The sequence below is a fragment of the Triticum dicoccoides genome, chromosome 3A, assembly GCF_002162155.2.
Source record: "Triticum dicoccoides isolate Atlit2015 ecotype Zavitan chromosome 3A, WEW_v2.0, whole genome shotgun sequence".
Lineage (NCBI taxonomy): Eukaryota > Viridiplantae > Streptophyta > Magnoliopsida > Poales > Poaceae > Triticum > Triticum dicoccoides.
Window position 1 is genome coordinate 58,502,022 of NC_041384.1, and position 7,520 is coordinate 58,509,541.

A 7,520-nucleotide genomic window follows, 5' to 3' on the forward strand; every position below is an offset into this window, starting at 1 on the left:
GTTTTCTAGAATGCCAACAACTTGCTATTTCTATGACAGGCAATTAATGTCACGTGTCAGGAGCAAATATGCCATATTATACCATATTCAGCAAATATGCCATATTATACCATATTCAGTGACGAGGCGGCAACACCCGCATATATATTCCCACTACTAGCATCACTACTTTCATTATTGATGAAGACAACATCATTAAATTTCAAATAATTTGCAATGAATTATCGAATCCACTATATTGCAAATGCATATCACACAAAGTATTTAATTCACATCACATCACATTATACAAATAAGTTAAGAGCCAAATTGTATTATAAATTGGAATTAAAGACAAATCATAGTATTATTTATTCCATCTGTCAGCCAAATCTTCTAAATAGAAATGACAATAAAAAATATCACAGACTCAAGTTTGACACAAGAATAAATAAGACAAAAAGTAATATTTAGATAACTAAAAGACCACTTATGTTGTCCTGATGATTGCAATGTATGATTAAATAACTATCTTTCTTTCACAAAATGATGGCCTTCATGCACCATCAGGTTGGACTGATTTGCTTGCTGAGTTGCTTGAGCCCTTAAAAGAAATCCAATCAGGTTATCCATCTCATGTTGCTTCTTTTGCCAGGCTTATTATTCTCTTGTTGGCTCCTCTTTACATCTCTTTAAATTCTCTATCTTGTGCTTCATGTCTCGCGGCTAAATCCTCCTGGTGCCTATAAATTGATGAAACATAACAACGTGTTGCACCTTAATGAGATGAAAACATATAGATAACAAGGTATAAGAGTACCACTAAGAAACATACAATCTATCGAATTTTGAATCTAAGTACATTATTAACAAGATTTGCGGGTATGTGGATGGGTCAATAAAACATTAAGTTAGTTTAGCGGAACAAGAAGACACAAACTTGTATAAAAAATTGCCATTCAAAATATTTTACATGGATCACTGCTGCACTTATAACTAGTGTACCACTTACAGTTTAAGTAGCATCTGAATGACTAGTGAGGGCACTAGGGCAGGCAGATGGTAATGCACTATAGTGATCTGCTGAAGATATTTCATAGTTAGTTGCATAAGTATAGTTGTTTGACGCGGTTGGTTACTACAGAAGTTTAGATCAGCACATCAAAAAAAAAAGATCAGTAATGTACTACAAAATCACAGACCAAAACACAAAAATGTTTCTTTAGTAAGGAGTGACATCCGTTCATCCATTCAATATATTGAACAATCTCAAACGATGCAATATCCAAAGGTCATCACCCAACCATAGTAGGCAACCTTATTCTTATTAACTGTGTGTTTTCTCATCTCTGAATTGATTCAAATATGCTATGAATTTGGTAGATCATCACCATATGTACAACTAAGTGCCATAAGCAACTAGTATTAGTACTGTAAACTACACTATTTGAATCGGTTGTGTGCTTACACATCTTCTTCTGCAGCTACAGCTAATTGTGTACTCGCACTGCTGTTGTATGATGCTTCCTCAATCTAAATATAAGAAATAAAATAAGTTATGGGCAAAGGAAGTACACGATGAGCTTAATGTTAGGCATACACAACCAGGTAAGGAATTATCCAGTATTGCATTGTATGCAAATAGAAAGTGGAGAAGCAAGTAGTAAAAAGAACAAGCTTCAGACTGTACCAACATAGCAAGGCCGATAACATTATATTGATATTGCAAACCCAATCTGCTACCTACAGTAAGCAGTCGACTAATGCACCTACGTTTACGGAATAAAACAGAGAAGACAAAAAATATACTGACAAGTGTTCACATGGAGAAAAAATATTACAGAATAACAAAATCATGTTCTCTTTCACCGAGCAGTATTAGCCCATGATAGGAGCCCTCAACATATTTTTAGCTTGTTAACTTTTATCACAGAATATTAATTTATTGTCCATAACTACTAATAAAAGGCAATTCCTAGTACCGTTTCATTGTTAAATGTTAATACTCTGAACGTAGAGTCTAGTCACATATTAAATGTTCTGGAGACTGCATGATCTTGCAGCTTAAAGGGGAAACGTGAGTTGAAATTATTCACTGTAGAAATTTAGAGACAGGGAGGAACATATACGTATAAACCATACCTTTGAGAAGAGCAAAGGGCATTGATCTTACTCCTTATCTAGATGAAATGCAACTAGGAAAAGGAGATCTTAAATAGGTGGTTAGAAGAATCAAATTACAGATCAAAAATCTTACATCCGGAAATTATGGAAGAAATAAGGAAGCAGCAAAATATACCCTCGAATAGTTGGAAGGGGACCAGATCTAATGGTATTGCAGGCAGCGGGGTTCCTTGCATAGTTTCTCACCCATCCCCTAGCCTCACTGCATCATCGGGTTGCCTCTTCCAAACCTGTTGTCTCCAGCCGCCGCCATCTTGTTGGTCACTGGACGAAACCAAACTTCTAAATCAGCATCTAATATCAAGTAGTGGGTGATGGAGGGGTGGCGAGGCAACGTCCAGATCTTGGTAAAGCACGAGGTGAGAAAGGAAGCTGGGGAAGGCGCTGGAGTGGGCGATGGTGAGGATGAGGCGAGCGGCGCTGGCGACTTCGATGTCGCGGGTTGGCGGATCCGATCTTGGCCGGCGAGGCGTGGCGGCCGTTCGTTGTGGAGAGCGAGCGCGGCGGCCGGGGCTTGATGAGAGGGCGGGCGAGCAGCTGTCATTGGAGAAGGATTACGCGGCTGGTGCCGCAGGGTGCGACGGCGGCGTGATCCTCAAATCTCGCCGCTGGATGCAGTCGTGGGGAAGAGGGGGTGGACATGGGGATAGAAATTGGAGGGAGTTGGTTCCGCGCGGCCGAAAAAACAAGGGCGTAATTAATTGGATGCAGCAAAATTTTAGAAAAGTGGAGCGAAAAGTGTTTTTTAGTGGAAAGGGAATGGTTTATTTTCGAGTTAAATGCAGCAGTATGTAAATGAGATGGCAAATGATTTAAACAGTGGTGTAACTCGTACAAAAACATTATGATGTGGTTTGTTCCATGTTTTTTTGGAAGAACTCTACCTAAATATATGTGGAAAGTTGTACATAGCGACCTTATAATTATGAAAAAAACAAAATAAGTACTTCAAAGTGGCAACAGGGACTGATTGTTTTCAAATAGTAATGTTAGAAGAGTCTGTACTCAAAGATGTGAACTTATAGAGTCATTTGTATGACACGGATATAGGCCAATGCTGAAATATATGAGATAAATGGCCTGAAATTCATCAAATTTGAAATTTTGAGATAAAACGAAACAACTAATGAGCCATATGCATCATCTCACAAACATCCATACCAAAAAAATAATCCACTCTTATTTCCATTTTCTTGAGATAGAACGAAACAACTATAGCGCCATGGGTACCAGTTCACGAAAACACAAAATAACTTTCTTCTCGGCCACTGTTTACTTCCATTAGACAGAATAAAATAAGTTAAGTGTTCAAAAACATATGAAGAAACTAGGGCAAGTCCCATTACAGACACCATCACATGGGTCCTACCACTCAATAACTCGTGACGCGGTTCGAGTAGCCCCACTGCTAGACATTACATGACGAAACAAAGAACGGCACACATTCGTTAATATTCGTGACTCTCGTAGACCCATCATGAAAATCATTGAACCATCACAGAAATTGGTAGCCAGGTGAGGCACAACGGCTGCGTGATTCAGTGACATTAAGCGTCACCAATTTGCTGTAATAAGTGACGCCACTTACAAAATGTCACATATTAGGAATTTCTGTGATGTTCTCAACCATCGTCATCAGGATTCCACTCGGATCCACCCGGAGGATGTCAGCGAGGATATCTTGGAGAAGTGGTTGAGGGGAACCACTGGCAACAAAGACAACCCCCGGGGATCTAGGAGCGTGATCCCATTCGACAACTCGTACCAGCCGGAGCAGGTATATTTCTGTTTTATCAAGTATCTTTCCGATTCACCGTGTGATGTCTTGTTTGTGGTCGACTGAATTTCCTTTGATCGTTATCTTTTCAGGCCCTCATCGACATGTACTCAATTCCCAACGGAGTGCAAGACCAAGACGCTGAGGAAGAAAGGAGCGGGGGCGAGAGCGGCGAGGAGAATTCGGAAGCCGAGGAGGACGAGGAGAGCGATGAATCGACTGATGACGAAGAAGTCGACTCGCCTCCTCACAGGGAGAGGAGATCCATGCACGCTCACGACCCGGCAAGCGCTCCGGACTTGGTGGCCGCGCCGATTGGGCAGTCGTCGAAGCGCCCCAGGACGTCTTCCCCAACGCCGACTGAGAAGGCTCCAAAGCAATCCAAAATTACGCCGCCTCCAGCGCCGAAAGCACCGAAAGCCACGTCTTCCAAACTGCCAAAAGCTTTGCCCAGGATCAAAGTGACCGTTCCTACTATCTCCGGGTAACCATCTGACTTGTCTTTTTCGTCGACTCGATTAACCAGATGTAACCGATTGGATACGGGTCTTTGCAGTGCTACTACGTCAGGAACTTCTTCTTTCCAGTACCGGGACGAGGAAATGGAAGATGCAGTAACCTCCAACCAGGTATAAACTCTTGTGATTTTGTTCTTGATTCTTTGGTCGACTGCGTTCGAGTGGTTCACTTGGGGTCGAATGATCTGCCTTGCAGCTCCACCCAACATCATTGATCTTCCAGATGACGATGAAGATGTGGCTCTTAAGCCCAAAAAGAGCAAGAAGGTAGCAGCTGGCAGGGTGGCTCGGCAAGAACCAACTACAACACCTCTCGTCCGTCAAGCTGAAGACGCGGGCAGGGCCTCTGTGACGTTCGCTGCACCCTTACGAGTGGGCATCCCGCACCGTCGACTGCACCTGTGATTCCTTCAACTATCCAACTCCACGCCACGGAGCTCCAAGCCACCGCACCTGGGTCGTCTGCACACTTTTTCACCAGCTACCCCGTCCCGGACCACCAGTCGGAAGCGGCTGCGGAAGCCATCCGACAGGCTGACATGATGATGGAACGGGTGAAGACGGTGCACGAGAACAGCCAGGCTGCCTACGACGCCAGTGCCGCCCTTCGGGCCAATGTCCAGGTGAGTAGACTTTCTGACTATTTTTGTTCTCGAAAAATCTTCTTCTGCACAATCTCCTGTTGTTTGCGTTGAATTAGAGCACCCAGTGAGTTTTCTGTTGTTTTTGGTAGTTTCGCTCTTCCACTTGGTCTGGGCAGGTGGGATCAGAACCGGTGGGGGCACACTAAGTGCACCCACTGGTGTAGTCCCCGAGACTACGGTCGACTGCTGGCAGTCGACTGGGGTCTGAGTTCTTCTTTCTTTTCTTTCTACTCCTTACACTCGACTCCGGCGGGCCGGTCGAGTAGGATCTGAACCGGTGGGGGCACGCCAAGTGCACCCACTGGGTGTAGTACCCGAGACCGCGGTCGACTGCTGGCAGTCGACTAGGGTCTGAACAGCTTGTTGCCCCCTTTTTTTGACCTGGTCCGGGCAGACCGGACGAGTTGAGTCTTAGTCAGCGGGGGCACGCCAAGTGCACCCGCTGCGTGTAGCCCCTGAGACCGTAGTTGACTGTGTGCAGTCGGCTGGGGTCTAAATGGACTTCTTTAGGTTTTATTCACTCGGAAGTGAACCGCCTTTGATCCTATCAATTGATCTGTCTTTTGCCTTCTGCAGAAGTCTTGTACTCTTATTCCAAGTTTGCTGAACTCGAGGAGAAGCAGAGGCAACTCAACTTAGACTTGGAATTGGCTCAGCAAAATCTGAAAAAAGCTCAAGACAAGGCCGCTGGTATGGAAGGTAACTGATTGTCGACTGACTTTCAATATATCTCTTTGGTCTCTTCTTTGATTCGATTGCTTCTTTTGCAGAGAAAATGAAGTTGGATCTGGAGAAGAAGGACTTGGACCTCGCCGCCGCGCAAAAAGTAGCCCAAGACAAAACCGCTCTCGCAGACAAGAAGCTTGCTTCAATCGGAACGCTTGAAGGAGAGGTGAACAAACTGAAATCTTGTCTTAATGAAGCTAACCGTGAAGTGACCAGTCTGAAGAAGGACAAGGTCGTCCTGAATGAAAAGTTGGAGTCTGCAATCCGCAAGAGGAATGACACAGAAGCTTATCTGAGGACTCTCGCCAAGAAGCTTTATCTCGCGCTAGAAGGTATTTCCTTTAATCCGACTGTGTTGATGCTTGCGATCGGATCTTGCTCGGTCGATTGACTAACTTTTGGCTGCAGAACTCTGCCAAGACTTCGACGAAGAAACTGGAAGGGTCGAGACGGGTCTGGAGCCTATCGCTTCCCCAGTCTGCGACAAAACTACGATGAACGTGCTCCGACTGGAGTCCCGTATCGCCAGCGCCACAAGCTACCTCGCATGCCTGAAGGAGGTTGCCTCTCGAATTGACTCATCGCTTTGGCCGGGGGCGACGCTTCAGAATGACCTAGAATCCTTGATGACTCGGCAGAACGAGATCCCTGACCGAGTGCATGAATGGAAGAAATCCTCTGCCCGGTGCGGTGCTGACGTTGCGCTGTCCTTGGTGCGAGTCCATTGCAAGGAGGCTCGTGAAGATAAGCTAGCTGCGATCAAAGTCGCTAATACCAAAAAGCACGAGTTCCAGTCCTTCATGGAGACTTTCATCGCTGCCGCCACTCAGATTGCTGATGGGATCGACCTGGACTCATTTGTGGAGCCTGCCAGCCCTCCTCTGGTCGAGTGAACAAACTCATGAAACCTGAATAAGCTTTAAATTTGCCTCGGAATGCCGAGTGATTGCTGTAACCGTTGAACTCCTTCGGGCTTGATGCCCGGGTACTTTTGATTTGTTGCTCGAAACCTTTAGGATTCATCTGATTTGTTTAATTTCTGAATGTGCTTGTGTTTGTCCTCGAATGGACTTTGCCAACTGCTTTGAATAGCCTTTGCGCTGGAGACGCAGCTCTGAGGTGGCGGCTCCAATCGACCTGCGCTTCGTCGTCCTTGCGGATAGGGATGGAGCGGGTGTCATACTTGCGCCGTAGCTCCGAAGGAGAAGGTTGCAGTCGACCTGCACCTCGTTATCCTTGCGGATAGGGATGGACCGGACGTTGTATTTGTGCCGCAGCTCCGAAGGAGAAGGTTGCAGTCGACCTGCACCTCGTCGTCCTTGCGAGTAGGGATGGACCGGACGTTGTATTTGTGTCGCAGCTCCAAAGGAGAAGGTTGCAGTCGACCTGCACCTCGTCGTCCTTGCAGATAGGGATATGTTTCAAACTTAGGCGAGTACTGGACTGCAGCTAAGCCCCCCGAGTGGGAGGATTGCTCTCCACTTGGTAGGATTTTTTCGAACTTAGGCGAGTGCTGGACTGCAGCTAAGTTTCCTAGTGAGAGAACTTAGGCGAGTACTGGACTGCAGCTAAGTCTCCTAGTGAGAGACCTTAGGCGAGAGCTGGACTGCAGCTAAGCCCCCGAGTGGGAGGATTGCTCTCCACCCGGTAGGATTTTTTCAAACTTAAGCGAGTACTGGACTGCAGCTAAGT

General features: G+C 45.6%; 1 long non-coding RNA gene across 1 annotated transcript; it reads right to left on the minus strand.

Annotated features, from left to right (window-relative positions):
• Positions 1-326: 326 nt before the first annotated feature.
• Positions 327-2,825, minus strand: LOC119267100. Its single transcript, XR_005132277.1, has 3 exons — positions 2,122-2,825; positions 1,448-1,512; positions 327-722 (listed from the first exon to the last, which is right to left on the minus strand). It is a non-coding gene; the product is annotated as an uncharacterized LOC119267100 (long non-coding RNA).
• Between the last annotated feature and the right edge of the window lie 4,695 nt (positions 2,826-7,520).